Source organism: Alligator mississippiensis, chromosome 2 (genome assembly GCF_030867095.1).
Source record: "Alligator mississippiensis isolate rAllMis1 chromosome 2, rAllMis1, whole genome shotgun sequence".
Classification (NCBI taxonomy): domain Eukaryota; kingdom Metazoa; phylum Chordata; order Crocodylia; family Alligatoridae; genus Alligator; species Alligator mississippiensis.
The window spans coordinates 194,745,263-194,758,159 of record NC_081825.1 but is presented as its reverse complement, the minus strand read 5'-3'; positions in this window follow the sequence as shown (position 1 = coordinate 194,758,159).

Below are 12,897 nucleotides of genomic sequence, written 5' to 3'. Positions count from 1 at the left end.
TTAAAGCCAAATCTAGAATATTTAACTTTAAGAGAATATTGAATGCCATGATGTGAACACTGTGAGGGCTGGAGCCATTGGTTTCTCTTCTTTGAAAGGGTAGAAAAACTATAGCAAACAAGATTCAGAGATGAACATTTTAAAAAACCTCCACATTACTCTATTGAACAAAGTCTTGTTGTAATAAGTTCTGCTGTTGTGATCTATTACTCCTGATAATCTGTACTAAAGATATGTATTGCAAAAATGTTTTTACAGTGAGGTTCATTATTCAAAAGAAAGTTATTCACTTTCTAACTTTGAAAAATCCAACTTTCATGGGAACTTTCATCTTAAGTTCAATAAATAGTATGTATTTACAGTTGACTTCATTTTGAAAGCTTTTTCTGTTCATTCTTTCATATAGAATGTTGAACACAATATTCACAGTCTCTCATGATAATTGAGGCTCATTGGGACAAGCAAAGAATTTTCCTTGCTTGTTCCATTTGAGTTAATATGTCTGGTTTGGGCTCTCATGAGATCAGGTTGTTGTCTACAACTCCTTGTTAAAAGATGTCTAGATCCTGTCCTTTATGTACTATCAAAAGCTGTTAGAAAATAATCCCTAAAAGCTTTGTAGAAAATAGGTTTTACTTATGTCTTAAGTTTATTTTAAAATCAAGTATCATTTTGACCTACATATGGTAAAGTTTTATATATGGTAAAGTTGCCAGACATTAAAAGAGGACAGATCAGCGTGATAGGTTAGACTGAGAAGTGAAGCAGAAATGCATAGTTCCACAAAAGTGATGTGAAAAATATCCAGTGTTATGTTGCTTTATAAAAAAAAAAGGTGGGGGGGAGGGGGTTGATGTATGTCTTAAAGTGGAGCGTACTGCTTTAAATGGCTAATGACTGGAAACCTATTTTCTAGTAGACTCAAAACCCTGAAAAAACTAAAGTGTAGTCGATATGTACCTCTAGAAAACCAGAGGTACTAAAATAATGACTTGTTCATCCAAATATGTATAGTCTTCAGATTAGAGGTACTGTTTGAAACTCAAGTAGGCCTAAGGTTTATGCTGAAACTTGGTCTGAAAGTGAATGTAGTCCTTGATATCATGGTATAGATTCAACCATCCTTTATTCAAGATGCTATTTGGAGATTGGTAGACACAAATCTGGTATTAGCAAAATAGTTCTGACTCTTTTTATCCTTTGTTCATATAATAAAATAGAAGTAAAATTATATGGGAAATTTTAAACCTATTCAGAAGGGTATGCATTTCTTATTCTGTGTGACTGTTGTTTTTTACAGCTGGCTAGGGAGGCTGGAAACATAAAAATTCAGTTTTTCAGCTCTTCTGATAGTCCTTTCAGTACTCTTTATTTTTTCTAGCATGCCTCTTCTGTTTTCTGTTAGTACTTTTTGAGTTATTCAAGGATTCTTTTATTCTTCTCCCCTCTCTGTTCCTGTATTATTTTCAATTGCATTCACCCTGGATAGGTTTGATCTTCTCCTGGATGCCTCATGCCACCAACTCCTTTATCTCAGTTTCGACACCGCTCTTCAGCTGTATTAACTTCTGAATGTTGCCCTCATGCTGTATCTGTTCCCACTATTCACTGCATTTATTTCTCTTACCTTAATATAGCATTTAGGAAGATAGGAACTGTTGATAAATTTGATTGCATCCTAATAATACTTGTCCTATGCTTCTTAAGTGCCTATTCTCACATCCTCATGATTTGGTTTGTAGATCCTGCAAAGGGAAAGAGGACAGCTCAGTGCAGTCAAGAAAGAGATCCCTTTCATATTTGACAGGCTACTTCTGGCTCCTCCCATTTCAGGGGCTATAAAGATGGAGAACGAGGGAAACAGTCAGTCCTTAGCTGAGAGTCTAAAAGCTCTTTGGGTATATGGACTTAGCCAGACTGCTCCCAGTGGTAAGAAATGTTCTAGAAAGAGTGGCAGATACTGTAAGCAGGACAGAAAAATCCAGAAGAAGCAAACTCAGTGCAAGAGCCCATGTTGGTAGAACACAGCAGAAGGTGACATAAGCATTTTCGACGTATTACTGCACATTCTGTGCATACATGTTCATCTGTATTTAGGAAGACAGGCAGACAACACATGGTTTATCTTCTCTGACCTTGGTCAGCTCGTCACCTACATCTTCCCTACTTCCAGCTAGAAAAGCATGTTCACCCCTTCCTTTCGTACCACAAATTTCTTCTGTGCATGTTTCTCGTCCTCCTAGGAGACCTTTTTACATCCTCTCTTCTCACTTTTGTCTATTCATCTTGTTGCTGATTAGTTTTCAGTGTTCCAAACTTCAGCCCCTTAGGACAAACCTGATCAAACTGGTTTGCCTTGGCCTCAGGTAATCCTCAAAGCTGTTTCCACTTCAATAGCTGCCCAATAAGATTTAATAACTGATCCTCATTCCTATTCTGGTGGGTATCTGTTCAAGGTCTTGTAATACACATTGATAGAGACATTAATGATATGCAATTTTCATAAAAACAACTTCATAATATCAATCAGAATTCAAAAGTTGTACAGAGAGATTTCCTGGTTTGTCACATCCTCGTATATTTTGCAGCATTTCTTCTGAAGTGTTTAGGACCATTAGAGAATTAGAGAAAACCAATTAGAGAAAATGTTCTTTATCACGCGAGATATCAGTAATATATTTCGAATAAGAACTTTCCTTGATATGAAGTATGTAAGTGGGAGAAAAAAGAACACTGGGCTTCAGTTGTTCACTGTAGCTACTCAACGTGGCCCAGATTCTTTTTGAAAAGCTGGTGTAGTAGATCGACCACTAGGACCATCTGTATAATCCTTGTAGAATTCAATTGTATGTCTGAATTCAGGAAGCTATAACTCTGGTCATGAAACAAGTATGTACTTGATGTCCTATAGCATTTGTTGTTTATGATCCTCCACTTGACTGAGTAAAGATGTGCTCATCCAGTGCTTTTAGGCCATTATCAGAGTTTACTTGTGCTGTATCTAACTGTAGTAAGACACAGATTTCATAGGACTAAAAGACCTGTGGCCAAACAGAACAGACTGGAGAAGACCTAAAAGAATGGAGAGAAGTGTAAAGGAAGAAAGCAACATTTTTTTGGATAAATACAGCATTGCTATGTAAGAAAAGCCAGTGGCTCATGTTACATTGTGGAAAGATAAATTTCCAACAAACTACATGGGTACTCTTGGAGCTTTACTGAAATTGAATGATAGGAGGCACTAGTGTACAGTAACAGGGTAGGATAGTGGTGCTCAACATTATGTCTGGCAGGCCAGATGGGCTGTGCCCAGTCTGTTTAAAGGCCAGATCCAGTCAGTGGTCCTGATATAGCGCCTGGAGCGGGCACAGCAGGGCCCCATCCAGGCGTATATTGAGGGGTGGGGGCGACTTGGCCCCAATCTAGCTGTGTGGGAGAAAGGGGACAGGGTATGGCTAAACTCTGACCCCAGCACAGGGCTTGGGAATTTGGCAGTGTGGGATGATGGCAGTATTAATTGCCACTGATCACCTGCTGCCAAATTTTGTCACCCAGAGGGGAGCCCTGCAGACCAGGTGTCCTTGCTCTGTGGGCTGGAACTGGTCTGTGGGCCAGAGGTTGAACACCCCTTGGGTAGAGTATAAAATAACGTAGGGTTTTCTGGATAGTCTAGGGGACCATGCTACCAAAGCATGAAAAGATTGTGAAATTTTGTTTCCTTGTCTGACTGTTTGGGTCTGTGAATGAAATGGCCATTTAAGAGGATCACTGTTGGTCTAAAATTTTACTAGCCTTTTCCCTCTCCTTGCTAGGAAAAAATTTTCTTGAAGCCAAAAAACCCAAAGCAAAACAGAAAAGCAAACCACTCTCTCTCTTAACATGCTGAGTTACCGCAGTAATACCAAAAACCTGCCAGAGAGGCTCTGATCCTGGCTAAAGAACAGAGACTGGGAATGGCATGTCAGCTTTCCCTTCCTACCTGCCCACGTGAAATAATTTCCTGAACCTATACATCTCATCAAACACCTGAGATATTTCCAAGTGAAGAAAGACTTCTTCAGCTGAAGTGGCTGGGAAGCTCAAAGCAGTGGGAAATGTCTAAATTGAAACAATAAAATTGTCTGGACCTGAAGGGGGAGCTGAGCTGGGCATGCAGTAAATATTACAATGATTATATAGAACATACTTTCAATGCTTATATTCATCCCTGGAGTGTCATTAGCAGTGAACCAGTGAGGGAATATGGGATAAATCCAATTGGGATTTCCAAAGCCTAGGTTGTGTCAACCCAGAGAGGCAATTGAATACATTTCAGTTTAGTTAATTGGAGAACTTTTAAAAAAGGGAAGAAGACTGGAATTGTTGTCCAGAGGCTTAGAGGCAGTGTGTGCATGCACCTAAGTCTGTCTATATTGCTTTGCTTCATTATGTACAAATGCTTTACAGAATTTAAGGATAGCTGAATTACATGAAGGTGCAGTGATCAGAGGCTGCTGGTTTATATTACTTTGGATGATGAAGAATTTTATAGAGAAAGCAGAAATGTCAGAGAAGGAATCCTGGTTTAAAGCCCTAGAATATTGACTAGGGATCTAGCTTCTCTTACTGGTATGTCTGTATATAATTTAGGTAATCTTTTGAAAACCTTGAAGAACTGAATTTTTTAAAAAAAAATTTTATTTTACTTCTTTCCATCATACTGATAGGAAAGTTCAAACATAATATTTTATGTAGGGATGCTTATAGTCCTTTTCAAATAATTGTTACACTGCAGCTGGGTAAAAATATCAGTAGTCTACTTTTTTTCTCTCTATGTAGTTTATATTACCTTGTTAAAATAAAACTTTTGTGAACTTTTATTCCTTACATTTGCTTTCTTGAGAAAAAGCTTGTTTCAACAGACACAATAGTGCGTAGAGTTAAACCCAACTTAAAAGATGCTATATGGATAGTTACATATAGAACAATCAATTTCTATTAAAACTGAACATTAAATAAGGCAGACAAGGTTCTTTAGGTAAATGTAATATCTTTTATTAGACCAACTAAATAGTTGGACAAATTGTTCTTTGCAAACTTTCAGGCACAAACAGCCTTCTTCAGGCACAGGGAGAATCTGCTGGTGTTATGTGTTCTTCATGGCAGAATAGCTGCCAATATGCACAATGCAGGTTTGTGAAAATGCAAATGCCTGGCAGTAAGGATCAGAGGGAATGGGAGACAATAGGTGTGAGAGAGGTAGGTGGGGGCAGCAGGGAAAGGGGGGGGGGATTTTGAATTGGTGATAGAATGTACTTGGTAAAATGCAGACAGGTTACCTGGGGTGTCAGGCAGATGTTACGCAGATTAATGTGCCATAAATCCAGTGGCTGTATTTAGTCCATGATTTTTTGTATCCAGTAGATTTATGAAGTAAAGTTCAAAAGCTTGCAAAGAACATTTTTTTCCGATTATTTAGTTGGTCTAATAAAAGATATCACATTTACCCAAAGAACATTTTCCCAAAGACAAGTCTCTCACTGGGGTTGTAGAGAAGCAGCAGCAAGGCGCCAGACTTCCATACGTAGATCCTGAGGTGGTGCAGAGTCACTTGGAAGAACTGGATGCCTTTAAGTCGGCAGGCCTGGATGAGCTCCATCCGAGGGTGCTGAAGGCACTGGCCGACGTCATTGCAGAGCCACTGGCAGGAATATTCGAACGCTCGTGGCGCACGGGCCAAGTCCCGGAGGACTGGAAAAGGGCTAACATGGTCCCCATTTTCAAAAAGGGGAGGAAGGAGGACCCGGGCATCTATAGGTCAGTCAGTCTCACCTCCATCCTTGGTAAAGTCTTTGAAAAAATTATCAAGGCTCACATTTGTGAGAGCCCAGCAGGGCAAATTATGCTGAGGGGAAACCAGCACGGGTTTGTGGCGGGCAGATCGTGCCTGACCAATCTAGTCTCTTTCTATGACCAGGTTACGAAACACCTGGACACAGGAGGAGGGGTGGATGTCGTATACTTAGACTTCAGGAAGGCCTTCCATACGGTATCCCACCCCATACTGGTGAACAAGTTAAGAGGCTGTGATGTGGATGACTACACAGTCTGGTGGGTGGCGAATTGGCTAGAGGGTCGCACCCAAAGAGTCGTGGTGGATGGGTCGGTCTCGACCTGGAAGGGTGTGGGCAGTGGGGTCCCGCAGGGCTTGGTCCTTGGACCGATACTCTTTAATGTCTTCATCAGTGACTTGGATGAGGGAGTGAAATGTACTCTGTCCAAGTTTGCGGATGACACAAAGCTATGGGGAGAAGTGGACACGCCGGAGGGCAGGGAACAGCTGCAGGCAGACCTGGATAGGCTGGACAAGTGGGCAGAAAACAACAGGATGCAGTTCAACAAGGAGAAATGCAAAGTGCTGCACCTAGGGAGGAAAAATGTCCAGCACACCTACAGCCTAGGGAATGACCTGCTGGGTGGCACAGAGGTGGAAAGGGATCTTGGAGTCCTAGTGGACTCCAAGATGGACATGAGCCGGCAGTGTGACGAAGCCATCAGAAAAGCCAATGGCACTTTATCGTGCATCAGCAGATGCATGACGAATAGGTCCAGGGAGGTGATACTTCCCCTCTATAGGGCGCTGGTCAGACCGCAGTTGGAGTACTGCGTGCAATTCTGGGCGCCACACTTCAAGAAGGATGCGGATAACCTGGAGAGGGTCCAGAGAAGGGCAACTCGTATGGTTAAGGGCCTGCAGACCAAGCCCTAGGAGAGACTAGAGAAACTGGACCTTTTCAGCCTCCGCAAGAGAAGGTTGAGAGGCGACCTTGTGGCTGCCTTTAAGTTCATCACGGGGGCACAGAAGGGAATTGGTAAGTATTTATTCACCAAGGCGCCCCCGGGGGTTACAAGAAACAATGGCCACAAGCTAGCAGAGAGCAGATTTAGATTGGACATTAGGAAGAACTTCTTCACAGTTCGAGTGGCCAAGGTCTGGAACGGGCTCCCAAGGGAGGTGGTGCTCTCCCCTACCCTGGGGGTCTTCAAGAGGAGGTTAGATGAGTATCTAGCTGGGGTCATCTAGACCCAGCACTCTTTCCTGCTTATGCAGGGGGTCGGACTCGATGATCTATTGAGGTCCCTTCCGACCCTAACATCTATGAATCTATGAACATTGTCTGTTTATGCCCTTAGACCAACATGGCTACAACCAATTACTCTAGAACATTAACAAAGAAATATGACTATTGTCTTTTCATAATGGATTTCTGGGAATGGCATTGTGTGGCAAAATATCACTTGCAAGTTCATTCTCTCTTGTAGAAGAAAGGTTGTATAATCTAGATATTCTGTAAAAACTAAACCTTTTCTTTAACCAGCATTTCTTTTTCAGCAGATTGGCTTCACTCTAGACAGTTATTTCCATTCATATGCTTGACTCCTCTTTTGTTAAAAATGGCATTTATGGGTTATTGGACTATTGAAGCATTATGACAAAAAATTCTGTGTCGCTTTCACTGTCATCATTTCTTTGACCCCTGAAATGCAGCTGTCTCTGGTGTGGACTGTTGAGACAATAGTTGCATTACTAAAAGAACTTGAGTAGTGTTTTCTTTAAATTTGCTTTAATATTGTTCAGAACTCTTGTCATATTTAGGTGTTACTATTTATTAGTAAATGATGTGAAGTACAGTAACATTAAGGTCCTATCTGTATAGATAGAGCATCAAGACCCTGTCTCCACAAATCAAAATGTGGTTTAAATTGCTTACTGAGCAAGCTTTAAACTCAGATGTAGCTAAATCAGGTTATAACACACTGTGGCACCAAGATATCTATGTTGACCCTGATTCTTTTAAATTAGGTTTAAGGCAAGTTGTTAATGGTAGCAGTTTGCCTTGTGAAGACTAGGGTCTCTGAGTATCATCTTATGCCTGCAAAGCATCTGTAAAGGAAAGTGTACTGAAGGATAGACTGGGGCAGGAAAGGGGAAGAGCCACCTCAGTATAATAGGAATAACTTCTGTTAGCCCACACAACCTATAACAAGGAATGGCATGGAAGGGTACTCTTGGGAAGGGTACTCTGGAGTCATTGAACTTGAGAAGTGCAGTGTCTTCTGGCAGCCCACTCAATATGGGCTAATCTTCAGCCTTTAACTAGGTGCAGCGATGTTTTTCCCATGCATTGGATCAGATTGTAAGGAGTAGGCACTGCGATCATATTCTCACCCCTTTCTGCCTTCTCTGGGAGCTGGGAGTTGCTGGCATTGTGAGTCTTCTGCAGCCTTCTGAAGTAGTGCAAAGGACTCTGTTGTGCCAGACAAGGGGAGCAAGATAATAGGCAAAGGAGCTTCCTGTATCCTTTTTATTTTCTTGCACCCTCTCCTATGTGAGTCCTATTATTCTTTCAGCACCCACGCTCCCTTTCTTCTTATCCTCTGTCAGTTACCCCAGATTTCTCTCCCCTCTTTTAATTCTTCTAAAGGTCTATTTAAAATTTCAGATATCTATTTGTGTGTGTATGGGATGTGTAATATGTAAAACACTATGAATATTCAATTTTATTTTATTTTATTTTATTTTTTTGATGTCCTGATTCAGCTCAAGCTTTCTGTCTTTGCTTGTCCTGTCTTATAAGACAACAGATCATAACCAATATAAGTACAGTGTTACCCTTCAGATTTGCTTTTTATTTGGCTCCTAAGAAGACAAAGGCAGAGCCTTGTTAGGAGCCAAATGAGGTTTGCTGAGCAGATCTCCAGCAAAGAGGGTTAAGTATTTTTAATTTCAGGAGCAAGTAAGTGAGTGAGACTGGATTTCAGAGGCCTATCTGCATGCAGGTACCACTGAGTCCAGTCAGAGGTGTGCATGTGCATCTGAGAGCAGTACTTGGCTCAGATACTCCAGGCAATTAACATACTGCTTTGAAAGATAAGCACTATATTCATTTCAGTAACATGTGGTAAGGAATAATAGTAATTTAACATACTTGAACCAAAGTAATTACCTTTCCAGTGTTTCCACAGTATGAAATTATAGTCTACAGTACTTTAAAAAATATTAATTCTTTCAGGTTAGTGATGTGAGAGGTGTATTTTGAATACATTGTGAATGTTGGGAGGGAGAAAAGTTTGTTTTTTTATGGCTCTGCTTAGTAATGACTTTTTTTTTCAAATACTGTATCAAATCTGCTAGCTATAAACTAGCTTGCAGGTGAAGAGAGAAAGAGACTAAATGTCCTTGGACCTACACTTAAAGGGCTGGCAATTTTTGTAAGTGTCCATATATTGAAACTGTGTGGATTTCCACAGCGGTCTTTCTTTCCATTTCTTTTGCTTTTCTCCTGTTTCTGCATATTCTTATTGAAAAAGATCAGGTTTGCATGAAGAATATCATTAATAATGAAATGCAGTCTGTGTGCTTTTTAAAAGTCTATTTCTTGCTTATAAATAAATGGTAATTTGTCTTAAAGCGTCATTGCACACAGTGTTCAGCTGGTTCTCATCCATTCGATTATTTTAAATAAATGTACCATAAATGGAACAAGTTCCTTCTAATTTGCAAATGATATGCAACATTTTTCAAAAAGGGGGAAAAAAAAGAAAAAAAAGAAAAACTGTAAAAATTTGTTCTTAACTACATCTCATTAATGTAAAGCTGTTCAATGACCTGTAAAGATTAAAGAATTAGTGAATTGGTAAAATTATCAGAATGAAAAATCTGTATAATTTTGATTTCAATTTAAAAATCTGCTAAACAGTCTAGGGGCTTTAGAAAAGGATATTACTTTTTAATATTCGTTCCCACAAATGTTCTAGTATCAGTGTTACAAATGGACTGAAATAAAGGCAACAAATAGTATGTTTAAATGTAGAGTGTTACAACAGTCTGTTTAAGCTGAAGGTTTTTTTTCCATTAAAACAACTGAAGACATTTTAATTAAGTGACCACTCTGCTAAGTGGAGCAAAAATTAATATACGTAAATGAATTTATGTGTGGGCAATGATGCATAATTAAAAATATGCTTCAAATGAGAAGTCGAAGAGAAAGAAAACAGTTTAACAAGAATCTTCTTAAAGCCTGTTATACCCTTAATTTTAAGTCTGAAATACATAGGGTTTACTAATTGGTAATACATGAACTAAAATTTGTGACACAATTACCTTTAAAATACTGGACCATTGTATTGTGAATGATTGAATGCTGTCAATGCTTGACTTGACCAAAATAAATCTGTTTATTGAATATAAGGTGTATAACAACATGCCTAATTTGCTAAAAATGAAAAATTAAGGGATGGCTTATCTTTGGCTAATTCCACCAGCCAGATATACCATAGGTGGAATTAGCCAAAGATAAGCCATCCCTTAGTGCTACATGAAAAACAAATATGGGGTTAAAGAATACTGTTTGGCCACATATAAGCTATTTTATGCACATGGACTCTCATTCCTTGAGCAGATGCATAGAAATTCAGTCTTCATGTTTATCACCTAAAAAAAGACAGCAAATAAGGGAGGAGAGCAGTGAAGAGATGAACATACGGTTTTTTTTAATGTTTTCTTGCATTGTACATGGCTATAATTTTGGGGAGTCATATTTCCTATGTCACAGTCTCTCTTTTTACTTTTTTTTTAATATACATCATTTCATTAACAGAGGGCAATGTAAAATTTTACTTTTGCCATGCTTTCTGACATCAATTCACTGTACATATTGAATCTGTTGTTTTTTTTAACTACACTGGTGTAAATGAGCAAAAAGTTGCACGATAAGGAATAATCAGTCCCATTATATTTTATTTTTGATGTATGTGGGGAAAAGGAATAAAAAAAAAAAAATAGCAGGAGGATGACCATTCCAAAGGTGAGATATTTAATAAACAGAAGTAACACAGGAGGTAACAGGAGATTACATAGAGAGGTAGGGAAGCTTTGGCATTGTTCTTCATGGGCAGTAGAGAAATAGCAGTCTAGTTGCATGATAGAGACTCCAGCATCTAATGGTTAGCTTTTGGGGTTTTTTAAGCTTCTTATTTATATTTGAAGCTACTACTTTACTATAGGTGTAACTTGCACGGTAGTGTTTTATAGCCTCTGAATTAAATCCATTTTCATTTTAATTTTATATCCTGGCATGTAACTAGAAAGTCTTAAAGGTTTCTATAGCATAAACCACATTTCAGTCCTGATAAGCACTGCTAGGCACTTTTGAGGTACATACTAAAAATGAGAGACAGTGTCTTGTGGGCAACCTCCTTTCCCAATTACTGTAACATAACAGTCTCTCTGAAATAATTATAGCAACTGCTTACATGGAAAATTAATATCAGAAAGAATGTAAATATATGTTTGTCATTTCATGCAAAGGCAGTGTCCTATGACTAGCCAGTACTCTGCTATTAATTAGCAAGTGATCGAGAGACCACAACTGGGCCAAGTACATACATTCAAAAAGTCTGAGGAGGAACTGATCTAACCTATGTGGGTTTCTGTAAGCAGTCTAGGTTAGATAAGTAGCAAACAGAACAGACGTGGGTACCTAGGTCCTGGGGCTCATGCAGGGGATACAGATGCCCCCTTTCCCTCCCCACCCCACTCCTCCCAGTTCCTGTCTGAGGCTGACAAATGGCCAGAGGCAGAAGGCAGGTCCTAGGAGAGGGTCTGTGTGAGCTCAGTTTTACGGGAGCTCAGGGCTGGGGCCTGCTGGGAGCTCAGCTGAAGCAACCAAGTGTGGGCCAAGTACTAGTGTGTCTCTCTGCAAGGGATGGGGGGAGTTTCAAGGAGCTGCAAAGGAGCCTGGGATGCCAATTGGACAGCAATCAATAGAGAATCTGGTATAGAAGTTCAATTAACCAATCTAACTTAAATCAATTAGATTCAAGTGCACATTGATCCAGATCTATCTTAGACTGGGTTCTGCCATTTTTAAACCAGTCTATGTGCACTGAACCTCTGTATGTTTACAGGTTTAGACAGATTTCTGATCACTTAGACCAGTTAGTGTATAATGTCTGCACCTGGCCTTAATGTCTGCTGTAGGTCAGCATTATCAACCCCAAGCATTAAAAATCATGAGTCAGACAATACAACCATGCAACTTAATAAATACATTAATTAATATTCAATTGATTTATTCATGTTGGGGTTTTAGGAGCTTTTGAAGGTTCATATTTTCAGGATTTTTCTTTGCAAACTTGTGAATTGCAGTTATTTAAAAACAAACAAACAAAAATAATACCTGTGATTCTTGTGTGTTCATGAATGACTCCAGTAATCTAGGCCTTTAAGAAAAACAGCATAGATGAAATCTTAACTCCACTGAAATCCATGACAAAACTTACCTGACTTCACATAGGCCATTACTTCACTGAAAATATTATGAATCTTGCATAGTAAAAACACTGTGGTGATATAAGCATCCTTGACTTGCGTGTTATGCCTGCTTACCATTAATCAAAACAAAATTACAGATGACCGTAGTTGTTGTAATGAAATGTGCCTCCCCTTTATTACTTTCCTCACCTTTGAATCTGTGGTGATCTTATATTCATGCTCATACACTGATCACTTCTGTCTCAATGAAACTAACTCAGATAAAACAAGAACCATACTACCTTTCCTAGTTACTCTTTGCGTCAGGTTCTAATGAGTTTGCAAATTCAGGTACAACCTTACTCCATGTCACCAGTGAAAAGTTCTAAACTGTTTTATTCTCCATCGTATTTTATTGGGGAGTTTACTTTTGGTAATGAGAGGGCCCTTTGGGGAGTACAAAACCTAAAATCCCTGAGGCAATATATAAAGAACAGAACAGTAACAGTTCTTTACTATTTTTAACTAACAAATGCATACAACTACAACTGGCATTACTTAATTACTGCAAAGCAGCTTTAAACATCTGGCTTAACACTGTA